General features: G+C 46.7%; 11 non-coding genes and 3 pseudogenes across 11 annotated transcripts; all 14 read left to right on the top strand.

The window, feature by feature from the left end:
* Nucleotides 1-3,173: 3,173 nt before the first annotated feature.
* On the top strand, nucleotides 3,174-3,347 carry LOC143727269 (U2 spliceosomal RNA; annotated as a pseudogene).
* A 434-nt stretch (nucleotides 3,348-3,781) lies between these two features.
* LOC143726654 (U1 spliceosomal RNA) lies at nucleotides 3,782-3,945 on the top strand. Its single transcript, XR_013198890.1, has one exon. It is a non-coding gene; the product is annotated as a U1 spliceosomal RNA (small nuclear RNA).
* A 1,592-nt stretch (nucleotides 3,946-5,537) lies between these two features.
* Nucleotides 5,538-5,714, top strand: LOC143727391 (U2 spliceosomal RNA; annotated as a pseudogene).
* Nucleotides 5,715-6,148: 434 nt separating this feature from the next.
* On the top strand, nucleotides 6,149-6,312 carry LOC143726653 (U1 spliceosomal RNA). Its single transcript, XR_013198889.1, has one exon. It is a non-coding gene; the product is annotated as a U1 spliceosomal RNA (small nuclear RNA).
* A 6,668-nt stretch (nucleotides 6,313-12,980) lies between these two features.
* Nucleotides 12,981-13,153, top strand: LOC143727467 (U2 spliceosomal RNA; annotated as a pseudogene).
* A 434-nt stretch (nucleotides 13,154-13,587) lies between these two features.
* On the top strand, nucleotides 13,588-13,751 carry LOC143726868 (U1 spliceosomal RNA). The gene has a single exon (XR_013199093.1). It is a non-coding gene; the product is annotated as a U1 spliceosomal RNA (small nuclear RNA).
* A 1,128-nt stretch (nucleotides 13,752-14,879) lies between these two features.
* On the top strand, nucleotides 14,880-15,070 carry LOC143727224 (U2 spliceosomal RNA). Its single transcript, XR_013199429.1, has one exon. It is a non-coding gene; the product is annotated as a U2 spliceosomal RNA (small nuclear RNA).
* A 434-nt stretch (nucleotides 15,071-15,504) lies between these two features.
* LOC143726652 (U1 spliceosomal RNA) lies at nucleotides 15,505-15,668 on the top strand. Its single transcript, XR_013198888.1, has one exon. It is a non-coding gene; the product is annotated as a U1 spliceosomal RNA (small nuclear RNA).
* Nucleotides 15,669-16,796: 1,128 nt separating this feature from the next.
* LOC143727223 (U2 spliceosomal RNA) lies at nucleotides 16,797-16,987 on the top strand. Its single transcript, XR_013199428.1, has one exon. It is a non-coding gene; the product is annotated as a U2 spliceosomal RNA (small nuclear RNA).
* Nucleotides 16,988-17,421: 434 nt separating this feature from the next.
* LOC143726650 (U1 spliceosomal RNA) lies at nucleotides 17,422-17,585 on the top strand. Its single transcript, XR_013198887.1, has one exon. It is a non-coding gene; the product is annotated as a U1 spliceosomal RNA (small nuclear RNA).
* A 1,128-nt stretch (nucleotides 17,586-18,713) lies between these two features.
* Nucleotides 18,714-18,904, top strand: LOC143727059 (U2 spliceosomal RNA). The gene has a single exon (XR_013199268.1). It is a non-coding gene; the product is annotated as a U2 spliceosomal RNA (small nuclear RNA).
* A 434-nt stretch (nucleotides 18,905-19,338) lies between these two features.
* On the top strand, nucleotides 19,339-19,502 carry LOC143726649 (U1 spliceosomal RNA). Its single transcript, XR_013198886.1, has one exon. It is a non-coding gene; the product is annotated as a U1 spliceosomal RNA (small nuclear RNA).
* A 1,128-nt stretch (nucleotides 19,503-20,630) lies between these two features.
* LOC143727058 (U2 spliceosomal RNA) lies at nucleotides 20,631-20,821 on the top strand. The gene has a single exon (XR_013199267.1). It is a non-coding gene; the product is annotated as a U2 spliceosomal RNA (small nuclear RNA).
* Nucleotides 20,822-21,255: 434 nt separating this feature from the next.
* Nucleotides 21,256-21,419, top strand: LOC143726647 (U1 spliceosomal RNA). The gene has a single exon (XR_013198884.1). It is a non-coding gene; the product is annotated as a U1 spliceosomal RNA (small nuclear RNA).
* The last annotated feature ends 910 nt before the right edge of the window (nucleotides 21,420-22,329 follow it).

Below are 22,329 nucleotides of genomic sequence, written 5' to 3'. Positions count from 1 at the left end.
TCTCCTGCACCCTTTCACTACCCACGGGTGTGACCGTAGGGGGAGGGCTGTGGAAGCTGAACTGCTCCCTATTAGAGGATGAGGAAGTGATTAGTGAATATAGGGAGCAGTTCAGCCAATGGCAGACCCTCCAAGACTTTTTCGACTCACGTGCACAGTGGTGGGAGATGGTGAAACAAAGGACAGGACGGTTTTTTAAACAAATTGGAAAAGAAAAAAAGAATAAAGAAAAAAGACGCATGATGGGGCTGCAAAAAAGACTGCAGAGATATTTTAATCTTTTAAACAGTGGATTGGATTTTACAGAAGAAATTAAAGAAGTAAAGAAAGAAATGTCAGATTTGTCCGAAACAAAGACTAAAGGTGTCATTTTAAGATGTAAGGAGAGAGAAATAGAAGAAGGGGAAAAGTGTACTAGATATTTTTTTAAAAAGACAATAACACGGGGAGGGTCAATTAATACTTTAAAAACTTTTACAGGTGGGGAGGTAAATACAACAGATCTGATTTTAGGGGAAATTGAAAGTTTTTACAATAATTTATACAGCACTAAAGAGGTACACAATGGCATCTTAGAGGAAGTTTTAGGGTTTTTAGACAAAAAGGTAAAGAGTCCAGATGTGCTTTTATCCCAAGATTTTACTCTTTTAGAAATGCACAAAGCGCTAAAAGGTTTTAAAAAGGGGAAGTCCCCAGGCTTGGATGGACTCCCCTTTGAGTTTTATCTGACTTTCTGGGACATTTTAGCACACGACTTATTGACAGTTTTTAAAGAACTTGAGACTCTTGACAGACTTCCAGACAGCTTTAGAGTAGGGATAGTTACATTACTATACAAAAAAGGGGACAAGACTGACCTGAGAAACTGGCGACCAATCACTCTTTTAAATTATGATTGTAAACTTTTTAGTAAGATTTTAGCTACACGTATGTCGACTGTTTTAGAGGACGTAATCCACCTGGATCAAGCATGCGCTGTGCCCGGCAGGAAGATCACGGACAGCCTGGTACTGATCAGAGACGCCATCTGTTTTGCGAGAGACAGAAACATTCGGCTAGTAGTCCTAAATTTAGATTTCGAAAAAGCCTTTGATCGCGTCTCGCACCAGTACCTGTTCCAGGTACTGGAAAAAATGGGGTTTCCTGGGAGGTTTATAGCCTGGGTGGGACTGCTGTACAACGATCTGTCTAGCAGAATTTTGGTTAACGGGCATTTATCCAAAGCTGTAAAACTCTACAGCGGCGTCCGTCAGGGGTGTCCTTTATCTCCCCTTCTGTATGTGGCTTGTATTGAGCCACTGGCACAAATCTTGAGAAGGGATAAATGGATTAAAGGACTAGACATCCCAGGGACTGGTGGACTGACGGCGACCTGTGTTTTATATATGGATGACGTGACCCTTTTAGCGACTGACCTTTTATCAGTACGAAGAGCAATGGACTTGACTGACTGGTACGGTCGGGCCTCGGGCGCCAAGCTCAATAGGAGTAAGTCCGAGGCCCAGCTCTTCGGGCCGTGGGGGAACGTGGACACAGTTGGACTAGATTTGGATTTTAAAGACAATGATTTGAAAATTTTAGGTGTAAAATTTGACAGAGAGGGTGGAGGACAAGGAAACTGGACTGACATGTTAGGGAAAGTCAGGCAAAGACTGGGCTTTTGGGGACTGAGACAATTGACGTTTGAAGGCAAGATTTTAATTTTTAAAGCTGTGATTTTACCACTGATTTTACTTGTCTGTTCTGTTTTTAGTCCCCCAAGACGATTCCTGGCCAACCTGGAGAGGGCGGTATTTTATTTCCTGTGGGGGTCCAAGTGGGAACGACTAAAGAGGGAGGTCGTCAAAAAGAAAAAAGAGAATGGCGGGAAAGGCCTCCCAGACCCCCACCTGTTTTTAGGCAGCCGCTTTGCCGCCCTCCACATCCAGTACGCACTGACCCCATCCAGAGAACACAAGACAGCAGCCATGACCCGATTCTGGATGGGGTCATACCTAAGAACTTTGAAAATTTTACCCATTGATCTTAAAAGTCCTGTGTCTTTTAATTTGTCAAAAGAGCATAGTTTTATTAAGAAATTTTTAAAGAAATATCTTTTAGAGACAAATGATGCCACCATTTTAACTAACCATAAGTCTCTTATCTCTCTTGTGCAGGATCGAGAATCGGTGAGCCCGGTTCCAGGCCTCACACTAGGTGAGGCCAAAGATGTTTGGAGGAACGCAGCCCACCCAGCTCTCCAGAACAGGCTTAAAGACTTGTCGTGGATGGTGGCTCATGAGATCCTCCCGGTCAGGGCGGTTATGCACTCCAGAGGCATGGCCAAAAACTCCACCTGCCCACGGTCCGGATGTGGTTCCCCGGAGACCGTTCGACATCTGCTCTGGGAGTGCGGCGCTGCGCGGGACCTGTGGGCCAAGACCGGCCCCCTGTTTTTCCCGTGCCTGCCAGCGGGTGGGGCCCAGGTGGACTACAAGCTCGCCATCCTGGGGGTGGGTCAGGGCTTGAAGGAGCTGACACAACCAAAATTTTCCTCGCTCTGGCTCACCCTAAACGTGATCAAGGATGCCATCTGGGTCACCAGAAATCTGCTGGTGGGGAAACGCGTGACGGTCCCCCTCCACGCGTGCGAGCAGAAAATAAGATCAACGCTGCAGGGTGGGCCGCACGTCGTTATTCGGATGGGGGGGCCGGGGTCACACGTAGAAGGTCCCGGCCGCCACCGACCCTGGCCGCCCGTAGATGCACCCTCACCACACCGGCTACGGGAACAGCGGGCCAGCGGGCCGGAGGAGAGGGGATCTCCGCTGGGCACCAGAAGCGGGGAGTCTGGGGCCTGTTCTGGAGACCTGGAGTGAATGGACAATCTTGATAGGGACTCACCCTCGATCCTGTACAAGAGATGTTTTATTTGGCATGTTTTATTGTTCTATTGTTTTTATGTTTTATTCCTATTTATTTTAATCCATTTACGTTTCCTTTAAAACAACACAAATATTAACATACATGGACTTTTACACAACACACAATCAATAATTGATTTTTAACTATAAAGTGTGTCCTTTTATTTGTTTGTTTTGTTGTTTTAAGATGTGTAAATAAATACTTGATTTAAAAAAAAAAAAAAAAAAAAAAATGTAAATGGAAAACATGGAATGAAAACTTGTGACAATAAAACTTTTTCGAAAGAAAAATCTGTTCTTATCAGTTTAATATCTGATACGTGCCCTACCCGGGCACCATATATTAAATTGATTTTTGGAACTGGGAGATGGAAGAGGGGCTTGCTCCGTCCACTCCACGCATCGACCCGGTATTGCAGTACTTCTGGGAACGGTGCACCCCCAAAAACTGTGTTCAATGAAAGAGATGTTTTAGTCTTGTGTGGCAGCAGGTGTTAATGGAAGTAACGTATATTGCTGTGTATGGGTGCTTTAAAGGTGTTGTAGGTGATCATATGCTATACAGGTAATGGTGGTGTGAGAGGGAAAAAAAAACAACAACTCTGTTCTTATCTCGTTTAACATCTGATTCGTCCACTATCCGGTGACCGCGTATGAAATTGATTTTTGGCTCATGGATCCGGAGCATGAAAACAACATCATCCACAACAACAACAGCAAAAGAGCCCGACTCTGCAGGTTTTTGATGTCTCTCTCTTATCTCTTGGAGTTTTTACGAATGAGCTGATGAGTTGAATCAGGTGTGTGTTTGATTGTCCGACCGTTGGTGAGGATTGCGGAGAGGGACACGGTGCCTCTGACGGGAGGCCTGGGAATTCATACTTACCTGGCAGGGGAGACACCATGATCAGGAAGGTGGTTCACCCAGGGCGAGGCTCGGCCATTGCACTCCGGTTGTGCTGACCCCTGCGAATTCCCCAAATGTGGGAATCTCGACTGCATAATTTATGGTAGTGGGGGACTGCGTTCGCGCTCTCCCCTGGACACACTGGTTAAAAGAGCAGATTGTTCGAGTTCCTCTTCTTCTGGTAGTTAACGACCTAGGAAGTCCAGAGAATTGAACTGCAGTGGTTGATCGAGAGATGTAAAACTCTCAACCTAGGACCAGTCTGCAAAAGTAGGGCTGTTTTTTAGTTTTTTTTTTCATCATTCTTCAAATAATCTCCATTATTCAACCAGCGCTTTTATTGGCAGCAGTGGTCCTAGAAGCAAAGTTGTTCCGAATGAGGAGTTCTATCATGTGGTATGAATACCTTGTGCATGTGTGAAAAATCACCTGACATACATATTCATGTTGGGAAAGGCCTCCCAGACCCCCACCTGTTTTTAGGCAGCCGCTTTGCCGCCCTCCACATCCAGTACGCACTGACCCCATCCAGAGAACACAAGACAGCAGCCATGACCCGATTCTGGATGGGGTCATACCTAAGAACTTTGAAAATTTTACCCATTGATCTTAAAAGTCCTGTGTCTTTTAATTTGTCAAAAGAGCATAGTTTTATTAAGAAATTTTTAAAGAAATATCTTTTAGAGACAAATGATGCCACCATTTTAACTAACCATAAGTCTCTTATCTCTCTTGTGCAGGATCGAGAATCGGTGAGCCCGGTTCCAGGCCTCACACTAGGTGAGGCCAAAGATGTTTGGAGGAACGCAGCCCACCCAGCTCTCCAGAACAGGCTTAAAGACTTGTCGTGGATGGTGGCTCATGAGATCCTCGCGGTCAGGGCGGTTATGCACTCCAGAGGCATGGCCAAAAACTCCACCTGCCCACGGTCCGGATGTGGTTCCCCGGAGACCGTTCGACATCTGCTCTGGGAGTGCGGCGAAGCGCGGGACCTGTGGGCCAAGACCGGCCCCCTGTTTTTCCCGTGCCTGCCAGCGGGTGGGGCCCAGGTGGACTACAAGCTCGCCATCCTGGGGGTGGGTCAGGGCTTGAAGGAGCTGACACAACCAAAATTTTCCTCGCTCTGGCTCACCCTAAACGTGATTAAGGATGCCATCTGGGTCACCAGAAATCTGCTGGTGGGGAAACGCGTGACGGTCCCCCTCCACGCGTGCGAGCAGAAAATAAGATCAACGCTGCAGGGTGGGCCGCACGTCGTTATTCGGATGGGGGGGCCGGGGTCACACGTAGAAGGTCCCGGCCGCCACCGACCCTGGCCGCCCGTAGATGCACCCTCACCACACCGGCTACGGGAACAGCGGGCCAGCGGGCCGGAGGAGAGGGGATCTCCGCTGGGCACCAGAAGCGGGGAGTCTGGGGCCTGTTCTGGAGACCTGGAGTGAATGGACAATCTTGATAGGGACTCACCCTCGATCCTGTACAAGAGATGTTTTATTTGGCATATTTTATTGTTTTATTGTTTTATATTTGCATTCCTATTTTATTTTAATCCATTTTACCTTTACTTTAAAACAACACACAACATACATGGACTTTTACACAACACATCAACATAACTGATTTTTAACTGTAACTTATGTCCTTTTTGTTGTTTTAAGATATGTGCAAAAATGTGATTTTATAAGGAAAAAATGGATATTGAAAGAATGGAATGAAACAATGTGACAATAAACTTTTTTCGAAAGAAAAAATCTGTTCTTATCAGTTTAATATCTGATACGTGCCCTACCCGGGCACCATATATTAAATTGATTTTTGGAACTGGGAGATGGAAGAGGGGCTTGCTCCGTCCACTCCACGCATCGACCCGGTATTGCAGTACTTCTGGGAACGGTGCACCCCCAAAAACTGTGTTCAATGAAAGAGATGTTTTAGTCTTGTGTGGCAGCAGGTGTTAATGGAAGTAACGTATATTGCTGTGTATGGGTGCTTTAAAGGTGTTGTAGGTGATCATATGCTATACAGGTAATGGTGGTGTGAGAGGGAAAAAAAAACAACAACTCTGTTCTTATCTCGTTTAACATCTGATTCGTCCACTATCCGGTGACCGCGTATGAAATTGATTTTTGGCTCATGGATCCGGAGCATGAAAACAACATCATCCACAACAACAACAGCAAAAGAGCCCGACTCTGCAGGTTTTTGATGTCTCTCTCTTATCTCTTGGAGTTTTTACGAATGAGCTGATGAGTTGAATCAGGTGTGTGTTTGATTGTCCGACCGTTGGTGAGGATTGCGGAGAGGGACACGGTGCCTCTGACGGGAGGCCTGGGAATTCATACTTACCTGGCAGGGGAGACACCATGATCAGGAAGGTGGTTCACCCAGGGCGAGGCTCGGCCATTGCACTCCGGTTGTGCTGACCCCTGCGAATTCCCCAAATGTGGGAATCTCGACTGCATAATTTATGGTAGTGGGGGACTGCGTTCGCGCTCTCCCCTGGACACACTGGTTAAAAGAGCAGATTGTTCGAGTTCCTCTTCTTCTGGTAGTTAACGACCTAGGAAGTCCAGAGAATTGAACTGCAGTGGTTGATCGAGAGATGTAAAACTCTCAACCTAGGACCAGTCTGCAAAAGTAGGGCTGTTTTTTAGTTTTTTTTTTCATCATTCTTCAAATAATCTCCATTATTCAACCAGCGCTTTTATTGGCAGCAGTGGTCCTAGAAGCAAAGTTGTTCCGAATGAGGAGTTCTATCATGTGGTATGAATACCTTGTGCATGTGTGAAAAATCACCTGACATACAGTCGCCTATGGCCGTATTCATGTTGTTGTTTTTACTGTTTACAGCGCCACCAAGTGGCCAGTCGCCACATCCCTTTTCACCTGAGCACAGGCTGAGCCCGTGCACAGGTGTACCGACTTGGGTGTAATTGTCTCATTCCGTTGGAGAGTTATGGCCATTTAAGTAAAGCCCGCCTCGCCCACTCCCAACGTTTTGGCGTCCCGTCGCCAACGTGAATCGAAATTCCGACTTTTTTCCCCATCGCTGTCGGCAATCAGACTCCAGGGAATCTTTCTGCACCGGTTTGGGTCAGATCGGGCGAAAGACCTAGGACTAGTGTGCAAAAGTAGCTTTTTCACAAAATCCCAAATACCCGAAAATCTCGCCAGCGCAACCATCGAATCCGAGGCCTGCGTCTTGTTCGGCCCGAGCCAAGGATTCCGGTGATGTAAGACACTTGGGTCTGCGACGGACGGTTCAGGAGTTACGAGGCATTTCGTACTTCTGATCGCTGCAGCGCCACCTTGGGGCCGATTGGGCCGAGCCTTGGTGATGTTGTAGACCGGGCGGGTACTACCATCCCTCAAGAGTTTCAAGTCTCTACGACGTACGCTTTGGTCTGCCCGCTCACTTTTAGGGCAGAATGTTTGTTGGTCCAAAATCCCAGGTTGCACTCCAAAGTGTCGTGTTGTGCGCTCTGCTGTGATCCATTTTCGGTGTCAACAGTCAAGCTGAGCTTGTATTGCTGTGAGCTGAGCTTGTTTGCTGGCGACCTTTAGACCCTCTCGCCACGGCCCAGGTGGGCGTGGCCTTTGACGGCTCCCCCGCCTCTGCGTCATTGTGTCATCGCTTCTCGGCCTTTTGGCTAAGATCAAGTGTCTGGTCACTGGTTGAGACAGCGATCGCCTCTTGGAGGTTTCTTGGCTCAAGATCACCCTGTATCCTGAGCCATACAACTTTTAGGAGGTACATTGATCCAGTTGCTTTTACTTCTGTACTGTATTAAGGTAAGATTTTTTATCTATTTATTTATTTATTGTTAATTGAATTATTATTTATTTGTATTTTATTTTATTGTTTATTTTTAGGCTGTTGGTGCCTCCAACATGTCGGCTGCCCGTGCCGGCGTGCGGAGGCACCACAGCGTGCGTTTTAGTTTTTTAGAAAAAGATGGAAAGAAGTTGGAAATGTCCAGACTAGATTTTTCTAGGAAACTGATGCAGAAATGTTTAGGGTTTACCCCCGTGGATTTGAATTGCATTCTGACCCTGCCTTTTAACAAAGGCTTTGATGTGAGTTTTAAGAATGCAGCACTGTTAAATGACTTCTGGCAACTCTTTGACACACATAAGACCCAGTTCTCCATGTTTAAAGTGGAGAAACTAACTGATAACACACAAAAAGTGGTTATTGTTAAGATGTTCAATGAGACTGTAAATGGAGAAGATGTTTGTACATGGTTGGGAAGATTTTGCACTGTGAGGGGCCAGGCTATGAAGGTTTATGATGAAGACGGTATTTGGAATTGTGCCTGGAGGGTCCCCATTAAGCAATGGGAAGACCCCCAGGGCTTCCAAGGTCTGAGGCATTTGCCACAAATGATAGTTCTGGGAGAAAACAGGGGCTACATCCACTATCAGGGGATGCCCAAACTCTGCCGGCGATGTGGGGAGTTGGGGCACCTTGTTGAAGCATGCCAGAAAGTCTTTTGTAACAAGTGTAGAGAAATTGGACACTCTTTTGACGAATGTCCCAATGGCAGAAGGTGTAATCTTTGTGGAGACTTTTCCCATCTCTACAGAGATTGCCCCAAATCGTTTGCCAACAAAGTTAAAGCACACAAAATGGCGGTTGAGGAGAGAGTGCAACAGGATAACGAGGAGGCGGAGCCAGATTCAAATCTCCCGCCAAACCCTGTGATTGGTGGAGAGAAAGCAGATGACAGAGGTAACGAAGGGGTGGAGCAAAGGAGTGAAGTAAAACAAGGTGAGGAAGATCAAATGGAAGGGACAGATGAAGACAACACAGAGGTAAGTGAAAATGCAGGGGAGGATACAGACGAGTTACAAACAAAAAGTCAATTAAGTGAGCAACTCCCCTGTGCTCAATCGATAAATAAAAAGAGAGCGGCACATTCCCCTCTCTTGAAAGAAACCGATAAAGATAAAATAGGAAGATTCTCTGACTCCTCCTCGTCAGACGACCTGAATAGATTATTCCCAAGTCATACAGCAAATGAGATTTCTTTCTTATCGATTGAGCTGAAATCATCCACACCCAGGAGCTCACCCTGTGATTCAGAAGGGAAAGAAACTCATTCCCCTGCCTCCCCTTTGGTGGGAACGCAGGAAGAGTTTGTTTTACAAGGAAATCTGTTTTTTAATGGATAGTTGTTTTTAAATTTTTTAAAATGTTGTATCTGTCTTCTTTTATACTCATTTTAATGCTCACGACCATCACTATCTCCACTTTAAACGTGAGAAGTGTGATGTCACAAATGAGAGCACAAACAGTTTTAAATTTTTTAAGTACACAACCCTCTGATGTCTTTTTACTACAGGAATGTGCCTTACCCTTTTTAAAAGACTACAAGAAGTGGGAAGACCAATGGCAGCAAGGACCCTCCTTATGGAGTGGTTCAAATCAAAATAAAGCAGACGGAGTAGCCATCCTGATAAAAAACACACAAATATTGGTGAAAGGGAGCACAATATTAAGAGACGGACGGGCCCTTTTAGCCAATTTGACTTTTTTAGGGAGGGATTTTAATGTTTTAAACTTTTACGGGAACACAGAAAAAAATGACAGATACAGCCTTTTAATAGATATGCAGTCCCACTTACTAGGAAAGACTCCTTTAATTTTCGCAGGAGATTTTAATTGTGTTTTACAGAGGAAAGATAGGAAAGGGGCAGGGGAGGATTTTAAAAAGGACAAGACTACAGTTTTACTGCAAAATATAATAAAAGATTTTAGACTGACTGACGTTTTCAAATCCATGCATCCCAACAATGTGGGCCACACCTGGTTCAGTGGTGATGGCACCAGAGCTTCCCGCATTGATTATATTTTTACCAGAGACTGGTCTTTATTGGATGCCAGATTAACCCCACTTTTCTTTTCTGATCACACTATGCTATCTTGCACCCTATCACTTCCTCCCGGTTTGACAACAGGTAGAGGTCTGTGGAAGCTAAACTGCTCCCTGTTGGAAGACCTGGAGATAGTAAAAGAATACAGGGAGCAGTACAGCAATTGGCAGACCCTACAAGACTTCTATGATTCAAGAGCACAGTGGTGGGAGATGGTGAAGGGAAAGACCAAGACTTTTTTTAGATGGGCAGGGAAAAAGAAAAAAGGAAAAGAATATAGACAAATGGTGGGACTGCAAAAGAGGCTACAACGCTACTTTCATCTTTTTAATCAGGGGTTCGACTTTAAGGATGAAATAAAAGACGTCAAAAAGGAAATGTCTGAATTGGCAGAAGTTAAAAGTAGAGGAATTATTCTGAGAAGTAAAGAAAAGGAAATAGAGCAGGGAGAGAAATGTACACGATACTTTTTTAAGAAAATACTTAATAGAGGTGGAGCAATGGTGAAATTGAGAAACAAAGAAAGAGAAATGATGACAGACACAAATGGTATTTTAACAGTAGTAGAAAGTTTTTATGAGGAACTCTATGGAAAAAAGGTAATTGATGATGGTATTTTAAATGAAACACTAACCTTTATAGAGAAAACTGTAAAAGATAGTGCAGGTCTGACAAATGATTTTAACCTCCTTGAGATGGACAAAAGCTTAAAAAATTTTAAAAAGGGGAAATCCCCTGGAGATGACGGACTCCCTCTAGAATTTTATCTGACCTTTTGGGACATTTTAAGACAAGACTTACTGGCTGTTTTTAATGACTTTGATAACCTCGACCGACTTCCAGACAGTTTTAGAATGGGTATAATGACACTTTTACACAAAAAAGACGACAAGACAGATTTAAAAAACTGGCGTCCTATAACCCTTTTAAACTTTGACTGTAAACTTTTTAGTAAACTTTTATCAACACGAATGTCAAGAGTTTTAGCAGAATTGATCAACCCGGATCAAGCCTGCGCCGTCCCTGGGAGAAAGATCACGGACAGCCTCGTACTGATAAGAGATGCCATCTGTTATGCGAGAGACAGAAATATTCGGCTGATAGTTTTAAACCTAGATTTTGAAAAAGCATTTGACAGAGTCTCGCACCATTACTTGTTTCAAGTATTGGGGAAAATGGGCTTTCCTGGGAGATTCTTAGCTTGGGTGGGATTGCTGTACAGGGACATAACCAGCAGAATCCTAGTTAATGGGAACCTTTCAAAAGCGATAGATATACGCAGCGGTGTCCGTCAGGGCTGTCCGTTATCTCCTCTCCTGTATGTGGCTTGCATCGAACCCCTAGCGCAGGTCTTGAGAACGGACAAGTGGATAACGGGACTGACCATACCCGGGACCGGAGGACTGACTGCAAAGACTGTTTTATATATGGATGATGTTAACCTTTTATGCACTGACGTTTTATCAATACAGAGGACCATGGACTTGACAGACTGGTTTGGGAAAGCGTCTGGAGCTAGACTGAACAGAGAAAAGACCCAGGCACAGTTCTATGGCCCATGGGAACCTAGCAAGACTGTTGGACTGGACATCACTATTAAAAAGACAGACTTAAAAATACTGGGCATAAAATTTGACAGAGACGGGGGAGGGAGTGGAAATTGGCATGATGTGATGGGAAAAGTGAGGAAAAAATTAGGGTTCTGGGGACTGAGACAGCTGACAGTTGAAGGGAAGGTTTTAATTCTAAAAGCGGTGATTTTACCACTGTTCTTATTGTTATGTTCTGTTTTTTTCCCCCCTAGATTCTTTCTTGTATCTCTGGACCGGTCCATGTTTTATTTCCTGTGGGGGTCCAAGTGGGAGAGGCTAAAAAGAGGAATTATGAAGAAAGCACCAAAAAATGGAGGAAAAGGCGTACCGGACCCTCACTTGTTTTTAGGAGCCAAATACACTGCACTACACCTAAAGTATGCCCTGACCCCATCCAGACAAGACAAAACAGCAGCCATGGCCCGGTTCTGGGTGGGGTCTTTTTTAAGATCCATCAATATTTTACCAACAGACTTGACAACACCACTTGCATTTGACCAACCCCCTGCATACACTCATATAAAAAAGTTTTTAAAGAATTTTAATTTGGAAAAAGAAAGAGTGACTGTTTTAACCAACCACCGCTCTATCCTCTCCCTTGTGCAGGAACGGGAACAAGTGTGTCCAGTGCGCGGGCTCACTCTAGGTGAAGCCCAAAAGGTTTGGCGAAATGTATCCCACTCAGCTCTTCATAACCGACACCGAGACCTGGCTTGGATGGCTGCCCATGAGATCCTCCCGGTCAGGGCCGTGATGCACTCCCGAGGCATGTCAGAGAATCCCATCTGCCCGCGGCCCGGGTGTGGCGCGCCCGAGACCGTGAGGCACGCCCTCTGGGAGTGCAGTGCTGTGAGGGACCTGTGGGCAACAGCTGGCCCCCAGCAATTCCCGTACCTGCCAGTAGGGGGGGTCCCAGACTACCCTATGGGGAGAGGAGGGGTGAGCCAAGATGAAACACCAGCTAAAACACCATCAAAGCTATGGCTCACCATCCTCTGTATCAAAGACGCCATTTGGACCTCCAGAAACCTACTGGTAGGGAAGCGCATGCAGGTGTCCCTCCACGCCACCATCCAGCTGGCTAAGTCAAGGCTGCAGGATTACACCGCATGTCGCCATTCGGATGTGGGGGTCAGAGCTTCACAGGAAAAGGTCCCCATAGCCACGAGCCCTGACTGCCCGTAGATGCCCCCCAACATCTTAGGTGGAGCAGCGGCGCCTCGGTTCAAGAGGATCTCCTCCGGGCCCAGAAGGGTCGGGTCCTTGGGACGGTTTCTGAAGAGCTGAGTGGAGGTTTAAAATGGTTATAAGGACATACCCACTCCTGTACAATGGAAGAGAGAGCTTTTAAACTCTGTTTTTTTTTTATTTTATTTTTTTTTTTATTGTTTTATCTGTATATTTATTCTATTTATTACCTTTTTTATTCATACCTTACTTAATTTTTTATTTTTAACAGAATGCTTTTCTTTTACTTAAAAAAAGTATATGTACTGTATATGTATATATGTATACGTGTATGTATTTATATATATATGTGTGTGTATGTGTATGTATATATATATATATATATATATATATGTACATGGGCAAATGGAACTGTTTTATCGCTTCAAAAACAAAAGAACAAAGAACAAAAAAGCATGTGAACATTCTGTAAAAATGATATGATGTATAAATGAATGAAATGGCACAATAAAAATATGTCAAAAGAAAAAAAATCTGTTCTTATCAGTTTAATATCTGATACGTGCCCTACCCGGGCACCATATATTAAATTGATTTTTGGAACTGGGAGATGGAAGAGGGGCTTGCTCCGTCCACTCCACGCATCGACCCGGTATTGCAGTACTTCTGGGAACGGTGCACCCCCAAAAACTGTGTTCAATGAAAGAGATGTTTTAGTCTTGTGTGGCAGCAGGTGTTAATGGAAGTAACGTATATTGCTGTGTATGGGTGCTTTAAAGGTGTTGTAGGTGATCATATGCTATACAGGTAATGGTGGTGTGAGAGGGAAAAAAAAACAACAACTCTGTTCTTATCTCGTTTAACATCTGATTCGTCCACTATCCGGTGACCGCGTATGAAATTGATTTTTGGCTCATGGATCCGGAGCATGAAAACAACATCATCCACAACAACAACAGCAAAAGAGCCCGACTCTGCAGGTTTTTGATGTCTCTCTCTTATCTCTTGGAGTTTTTACGAATGAGCTGATGAGTTGAATCAGGTGTGTGTTTGATTGTCCGACCGTTGGTGAGGATTGCGGAGAGGGACAAGGTGCCTCTGACGGGAGGCCTGGGAATTCATACTTACCTGGCAGGGGAGACACCATGATCAGGAAGGTGGTTCACCCAGGGCGAGGCTCTGCCATTGCACTCCGGTTGTGCTGACCCCTGCGAATTCCCCAAATGTGGGAATCTCGACTGCATAATTTATGGTAGTGGGGGACTGCGTTCGCGCTCTCCCCTGGACACACTGGTTAAAAGAGCAGATTGTTCGAGTTCCTCTTCTTCTGGTAGTTAACGACCTAGGAAGTCCAGGGAATTGAACTGCAGTGGTTGATCGAGAGATGTAAAACTCTCAACCTAGGACCAGTCTGCAAAGGTAGGGCTGTTTTTTAGTTTTTTTTTTCATCATTCTTCAAATAATCTCCATTATTCAACCAGCGCTTTTATTGGCAGCAGTGGTCCTAGAAGCAAAGTTGTTCCGAATGAGGAGTTCTATCATGTGGTATGAATACCTTGTGCATGTGTGAAAAATCACCTGACATACAGTCGCCTATGGCCGTATTCATGTTGTTGTTTTTACTGTTTACAGCGCCACCAAGTGGCCAGTCGCCACATCCCTTTTCACCTGAGCACAGGCTGAGCCCGTGCACAGGTGTACCGACTTGGGTGTAATTGTCTCATTCCGTTGGAGAGTTATGGCCATTTAAGTAAAGCCCGCCTCGCCCACTCCCAACGTTTTGGCGTCCCGTCGCCAACGTGAATCGAAATTCCGACTTTTTTCCCCATCGCTGTCGGCAATCAGACTCCAGGGAATCTTTCTGCACCGGTTTGGGTCAGATCGGGCGAAAGACCTAGGACTAGTGTGCAAAAGTAGCTTTTTCACAAAATCCCAAATACCCGAAAATCTCGCCAGCGCAACCATCGAATCCGAGGCCTGCGTCTTGTTCGGCCCGAGCCAAGGATTCCGGTGATGTAAGACACTTGGGTCTGCGACGGACGGTTCAGGAGTTACGAGGCATTTCGTACTTCTGATCGCTGCAGCGCCACCTTGGGGCCGATTGGGCCGAGCCTTGGTGATGTTGTAGACCGGGCGGGTACTACCATCCCTCAAGAGTTTCAAGTCTCTACGACGTACGCTTTGGTCTGCCCGCTCACTTTTAGGGCAGAATGTTTGTTGGTCCAAAATCCCAGGTTGCACTCCAAAGTGTCGTGTTGTGCGCTCTGCTGTGATCCATTTTCGGTGTCAACAGTCAAGCTGAGCTTGTATTGCTGTGAGCTGAGCTTGTTTGTTGGCGACCTTTAGACCCTCTCGCCACGGCCCAGGTGGGCGTGGCCTTTGACGGCTCCCCCGCCTCTGCGTCATTGTGTCATCGCTTCTCGGCCTTTTGGCTAAGATCAAGTGTAGTATCTGTTCTTATCAGTTTAATATCTGATACGTGCCCTACCCGGGCACCATATATTAAATTGATTTTTGGAACTGGAAGATGGAAGAGGGGCTTGCTCCGTCCACTCCACGCATCGACCCGGTATTGCAGTACTTCTGGGAACGGTGCACCCCCAAAAACTGTGTTCAATGAAAGAGATGTTTTAGTCTTGTGTGGCAGCAGGTGTTAATGGAAGTAACGTATATTGCTGTGTATGGGTGCTTTAAAGGTGTTGTAGGTGATCATATGCTATACAGGTAATGGTGGTGTGAGAGGGAAAAAAAAACAACAACTCTGTTCTTATCTCGTTTAACATCTGATTCGTCCACTATCCGGTGACCGCGTATGAAATTGATTTTTGGCTCATGGATCCGGAGCATGAAAACAACATCATCCACAACAACAACAGCAAAAGAGCCCGACTCTGCAGGTTTTTGATGTCTCTCTCTTATCTCTTGGAGTTTTTACGAATGAGCTGATGAGTTGAATCAGGTGTGTGTTTGATTGTCCGACCGTTGGTGAGGATTGCGGAGAGGGACACGGTGCCTCTGACGGGAGGCCTGGGAATTCATACTTACCTGGCAGGGGAGACACCATGATCAGGAAGGTGGTTCACCCAGGGCGAGGCTCGGCCATTGCACTCCGGTTGTGCTGACCCCTGCGAATTCCCCAAATGTGGGAATCTCGACTGCATAATTTATGGTAGTGGGGGACTGCGTTCGCGCTCTCCCCTGGACACACTGGTTAAAAGAGCAGATTGTTCGAGTTCCTCTTCTTCTGGTAGTTAACGACCTAGGAAGTCCAGGGAATTGAACTGCAGTGGTTGATCGAGAGATGTAAAACTCTCAACCTAGGACCAGTCTGCAAAGGTAGGGCTGTTTTTTAGTTTTTTTTTTCATCATTCTTCAAATAATCTCCATTATTCAACCAGCGCTTTTATTGGCAGCAGTGGTCCTAGAAGCAAAGTTGTTCCGAATGAGGAGTTCTATCATGTGGTATGAATACCTTGTGCATGTGTGAAAAATCACCTGACATACAGTCGCCTATGGCCGTATTCATGTTGTTGTTTTTACTGTTTACAGCGCCACCAAGTGGCCAGTCGCCACATCCCTTTTCACCTGAGCACAGGCTGAGCCCGTGCACAGGTGTACCGACTTGGGTGTAATTGTCTCATTCCGTTGGAGAGTTATGGCCATTTAAGTAAAGCCCGCCTCGCCCACTCCCAACGTTTTGGCGTCCCGTCGCCAACGTGAATCGAAATTCCGACTTTTTTCCCCATCGCTGTCGGCAATCAGACTCCAGGGAATCTTTCTGCACCGGTTTGGGTCAGATCGGGCGAAAGACCTAGGACTAGTGTGCAAAAGTAGCTTTTTCACAAAATCCCAAATACCCGAAAATCTCGCCAGCGCAACCATCGAATCCGAGGCCTGCGTCTTGTTCGGCCCGAGCCAAGGATTCCGGTGATGTAAGACACTTGGGTCTGCGACGGACGGTTCAGGAGTTACGAGGCATTTCGTACTTCTGATCGCTGCAGCGCCACCTTGGGGCCGATTGGGCCGAGCCTTGGTGATGTTGTAGACCGGGCGGGTACTACCATCCCTCAAGAGTTTCAAGTCTCTACGACGTACGCTTTGGTCTGCCCGCTCACTTTTAGGGCAGAATGTTTGTTGGTCCAAAATCCCAGGTTGCACTCCAAAGTGTCGTGTTGTGCGCTCTGCTGTGATCCATTTTCGGTGTCAACAGTCAAGCTGAGCTTGTATTGCTGTGAGCTGAGCTTGTTTGTTGGCGACCTTTAGACCCTCTCGCCACGGCCCAGGTGGGCGTGGCCTTTGACGGCTCCCCCGCCTCTGCGTCATTGTGTCATCGCTTCTCGGCCTTTTGGCTAAGATCAAGTGTAGTATCTGTTCTTATCAGTTTAATATCTGATACGTGCCCTACCCGGGCACCATATATTAAATTGATTTTTGGAACTGGAAGATGGAAGAGGGGCTTGCTCCGTCCACTCCACGCATCGACCCGGTATTGCAGTACTTCTGGGAACGGTGCACCCCCAAAAACTGTGTTCAATGAAAGAGATGTTTTAGTCTTGTGTGGCAGCAGGTGTTAATGGAAGTAACGTATATTGCTGTGTATGGGTGCTTTAAAGGTGTTGTAGGTGATCATATGCTATACAGGTAATGGTGGTGTGAGAGGGAAAAAAAAACAACAACTCTGTTCTTATCTCGTTTAACATCTGATTCGTCCACTATCCGGTGACCGCGTATGAAATTGATTTTTGGCTCATGGATCCGGAGCATGAAAACAACATCATCCACAACAACAACAGCAAAAGAGCCCGACTCTGCAGGTTTTTGATGTCTCTCTCTTATCTCTTGGAGTTTTTACGAATGAGCTGATGAGTTGAATCAGGTGTGTGTTTGATTGTCCGACCGTTGGTGAGGATTGCGGAGAGGGACACGGTGCCTCTGACGGGAGGCCTGGGAATTCATACTTACCTGGCAGGGGAGACACCATGATCAGGAAGGTGGTTCACCCAGGGCGAGGCTCGGCCATTGCACTCCGGTTGTGCTGACCCCTGCGAATTCCCCAAATGTGGGAATCTCGACTGCATAATTTATGGTAGTGGGGGACTGCGTTCGCGCTCTCCCCTGGACACACTGGTTAAAAGAGCAGATTGTTCGAGTTCCTCTTCTTCTGGTAGTTAACGACCTAGGAAGTCCAGAGAATTGAACTGCAGTGGTTGATCGAGAGATGTAAAACTCTCAACCTAGGACCAGTCTGCAAAAGTAGGGCTGTTTTTTAGTTTTTTTTTTCATCATTCTTCAAATAATCTCCATTATTCAACCAGCGCTTTTATTGGCAGCAGTGGTCCTAGAAGCAAAGTTGTTCCGAATGAGGAGTTCTATCATGTGGTATGAATACCTTGTGCATGTGTGAAAAATCACCTGACATACAGTCGCCTATGGCCGTATTCATGTTGTTGTTTTTACTGTTTACAGCGCCACCAAGTGGCCAGTCGCCACATCCCTTTTCACCTGAGCACAGGCTGAGCCCGTGCACAGGTGTACCGACTTGGGTGTAATTGTCTCATTCCGTTGGAGAGTTATGGCCATTTAAGTAAAGCCCGCCTCGCCCACTCCCAACGTTTTGGCGTCCCGTCGCCAACGTGAATCGAAATTCCGACTTTTTTCCCCATCGCTGTCGGCAATCAGACTCCAGGGAATCTTTCTGCACCGGTTTGGGTCAGATCGGGCGAAAGACCTAGGACTAGTGTGCAAAAGTAGCTTTTTCACAAAATCCCAAATACCCGAAAATCTCGCCAGCGCAACCATCGAATCCGAGGCCTGCGTCTTGTTCGGCCCGAGCCAAGGATTCCGGTGATGTAAGACACTTGGGTCTGCGACGGACGGTTCAGGAGTTACGAGGCATTTCGTACTTCTGATCGCTGCAGCGCCACCTTGGGGCCGATTGGGCCGAGCCTTGGTGATGTTGTAGACCGGGCGGGTACTACCATCCCTCAAGAGTTTCAAGTCTCTACGACGTACGCTTTGGTCTGCCCGCTCACTTTTAGGGCAGAATGTTTGTTGGTCCAAAATCCCAGGTTGCACTCCAAAGTGTCGTGTTGTGCGCTCTGCTGTGATCCATTTTCGGTGTCAACAGTCAAGCTGAGCTTGTATTGCTGTGAGCTGAGCTTGTTTGCTGGCGACCTTTAGACCCTCTCGCCACGGCCCAGGTGGGCGTGGCCTTTGACGGCTCCCCCGCCTCTGCGTCATTGTGTCATCGCTTCTCGGCCTTTTGGCTAAGATCAAGTGTAGTATCTGTTCTTATCAGTTTAATATCTGATACGTGCCCTACCCGGGCACCATATATTAAATTGATTTTTGGAACTGGGAGATGGAAGAGGGGCTTGCTCCGTCCACTCCACGCATCGACCCGGTATTGCAGTACTTCTGGGAACGGTGCACCCCCAAAAACTGTGTTCAATGAAAGAGATGTTTTAGTCTTGTGTGGCAGCAGGTGTTAATGGAAGTAACGTATATTGCTGTGTATGGGTGCTTTAAAGGTGTTGTAGGTGATCATATGCTATACAGGTAATGGTGGTGTGAGAGGGAAAAAAAAACAACAACTCTGTTCTTATCTCGTTTAACATCTGATTCGTCCACTATCCGGTGACCGCGTATGAAATTGATTTTTGGCTCATGGATCCGGAGCATGAAAACAACATCATCCACAACAACAACAGCAAAAGAGCCCGACTCTGCAGGTTTTTGATGTCTCTCTCTTATCTCTTGGAGTTTTTACGAATGAGCTGATGAGTTGAATCAGGTGTGTGTTTGATTGTCCGACCGTTGGTGAGGATTGCGGAGAGGGACAAGGTGCCTCTGACGGGAGGCCTGGGAATTCATACTTACCTGGCAGGGGAGACACCATGATCAGGAAGGTGGTTCACCCAGGGCGAGGCTCGGCCATTGCACTCCGGTTGTGCTGACCCCTGCGAATTCCCCAAATGTGGGAATCTCGACTGCATAATTTATGGTAGTGGGGGACTGCGTTCGCGCTCTCCCCTGGACACACTGGTTAAAAGAGCAGATTGTTCGAGTTCCTCTTCTTCTGGTAGTTAACGACCTAGGAAGTCCAGGGAATTGAACTGCAGTGGTTGATCGTGAGATGTAAAACTCTCAACCTAGGACCAGTCTGCAAAGGTAGGGCTGTTTTTTAGTTTTTTTTTTCATCATTCTTCAAATAATCTCCATTATTCAACCAGCGCTTTTATTGGCAGCAGTGGTCCTAGAAGCAAAGTTGTTCCGAATGAGGAGTTCTATCATGTGGTATGAATACCTTGTGCATGTGTGAAAAATCACCTGACATACAGTCGCCTATGGCCGTATTCATGTTGTTGTTTTTACTGTTTACAGCGCCACCAAGTGGCCAGTCGCCACATCCCTTTTCACCTGAGCACAGGCTGAGCCCGTGCACAGGTGTACCGACTTGGGTGTAATTGTCTCATTCCGTTGGAGAGTTATGGCCATTTAAGTAAAGCCCGCCTCGCCCACTCCCAACGTTTTGGCGTCCCGTCGCCAACGTGAATCGAAATTCCGACTTTTTTCCCCATCGCTGTCGGCAATCAGACTCCAGGGAATCTTTCTGCACCGGTTTGGGTCAGATCGGGCGAAAGACCTAGGACTAGTGTGCAAAAGTAGCTTTTTCACAAAATCCCAAATACCCGAAAATCTCGCCAGCGCAACCATCGAATCCGAGGCCTGCGTCTTGTTCGGCCCGAGCCAAGGATTCCGGTGATGTAAGACACTTGGGTCTGCGACGGACGGTTCAGGAGTTACGAGGCATTTCGTACTTCTGATCGCTGCAGCGCCACCTTGGGGCCGATTGGGCCGAGCCTTGGTGATGTTGTAGACCGGGCGGGTACTACCATCCCTCAAGAGTTTCAAGTCTCTACGACGTACGCTTTGGTCTGCCCGCTCACTTTTAGGGCAGAATGTTTGTTGGTCCAAAATCCCAGGTTGCACTCCAAAGTGTCGTGTTGTGCGCTCTGCTGTGATCCATTTTCGGTGTCAACAGTCAAGCTGAGCTTGTATTGCTGTGAGCTGAGCTTGTTTGCTGGCGACCTTTAGACCCTCTCGCCACGGCCCAGGTGGGCGTGGCCTTTGACGGCTCCCCCGCCTCTGCGTCATTGTGTCATCGCTTCTCGGCCTTTTGGCTAAGATCAAGTGTAGTATCTGTTCTTATCAGTTTAATATCTGATACGTGCCCTACCCGGGCACCATATATTAAATTGATTTTTGGAACTGGGAGATGGAAGAGGGGCTTGCTCCGTCCACTCCACGCATCGACCCGGTATTGCAGTACTTCTGGGAACGGTGCACCCCCAAAAACTGTGTTCAATGAAAGAGATGTTTTAGTCTTGTGTGGCAGCAGGTGTTAATGGAAGTAACGTATATTGCTGTGTATGGGTGCTTTAAAGGTGTTGTAGGTGATCATATGCTATACAGGTAATGGTGGTGTGAGAGGAAAAAAAAAACAACAACTCTGTTCTTATCTCGTTTAACATCTGATTCGTCCACTATCCGGTGACCGCGTATGAAATTGATTTTTGGCTCATGGATCCGGAGCATGAAAACAACATCATCCACAACAACAACAGCAAAAGAGCCCGACTCTGCAGGTTTTTGATGTCTCTCTCTTATCTCTTGGAGTTTTTACGAATGAGCTGATGAGTTGAATCAGGTGTGTGTTTGATTGTCCGACCGTTGGTGAGGATTGCGGAGAGGGACACGGTGCCTCTGACGGGAGGCCTGGGAATTCATACTTACCTGGCAGGGGAGACACCATGATCAGGAAGGTGGTTCACCCAGGGCGAGGCTCGGCCATTGCACTCCGGTTGTGCTGACCCCTGCGAATTCCCCAAATGTGGGAATCTCGACTGCATAATTTATGGTAGTGGGGGACTGCGTTCGCGCTCTCCCCTGGACACACTGGTTAAAAGAGCAGATTGTTCGAGTTCCTCTTCTTCTGGTAGTTAACGACCTAGGAAGTCCAGAGAATTGAACTGCAGTGGTTGATCGAGAGATGTAAAACTCTCAACCTAGGACCAGTCTGCAAAAGTAGGGCTGTTTTTTAGTTTTTTTTTTCATCATTCTTCAAATAATCTCCATTATTCAACCAGCGCTTTTATTGGCAGCAGTGGTCCTAGAAGCAAAGTTGTTCCGAATGAGGAGTTCTATCATGTGGTATGAATACCTTGTGCATGTGTGAAAAATCACCTGACATACAGTCGCCTATGGCCGTATTCATGTTGTTGTTTTTACTGTTTACAGCGCCACCAAGTGGCCAGTCGCCACATCCCTTTTCACCTGAGCACAGGCTGAGCCCGTGCACAGGTGTACCGACTTGGGTGTAATTGTCTCATTCCGTTGGAGAGTTATGGCCATTTAAGTAAAGCCCGCCTCGCCCACTCCCAACGTTTTGGCGTCCCGTCGCCAACGTGAATCGAAATTCCGACTTTTTTCCCCATCGCTGTCGGCAATCAGACTCCAGGGAATCTTTCTGCACCGGTTTGGGTCAGATCGGGCGAAAGACCTAGGACTAGTGTGCAAAAGTAGCTTTTTCACAAAATCCCAAATACCCGAAAATCTCGCCAGCGCAACCATCGAATCCGAGGCCTGCGTCTTGTTCGGCCCGAGCCAAGGATTCCGGTGATGTAAGACACTTGGGTCTGCGACGGACGGTTCAGGAGTTACGAGGCATTTCGTACTTCTGATCGCTGCAGCGCCACCTTGGGGCCGATTGGGCCGAGCCTTGGTGATGTTGTAGACCGGGCGGGTACTACCATCCCTCAAGAGTTTCAAGTCTCTACGACGTACGCTTTGGTCTGCCCGC

This window comes from Siphateles boraxobius, unplaced genomic scaffold, assembly GCF_051911475.1.
Source record: "Siphateles boraxobius isolate OS27281-9 unplaced genomic scaffold, OSU_SipBor_1 77, whole genome shotgun sequence".
Lineage (NCBI taxonomy): Eukaryota > Metazoa > Chordata > Actinopteri > Cypriniformes > Leuciscidae > Siphateles > Siphateles boraxobius.
This window is presented reverse-complemented; position numbering and strand designations above follow the sequence as displayed.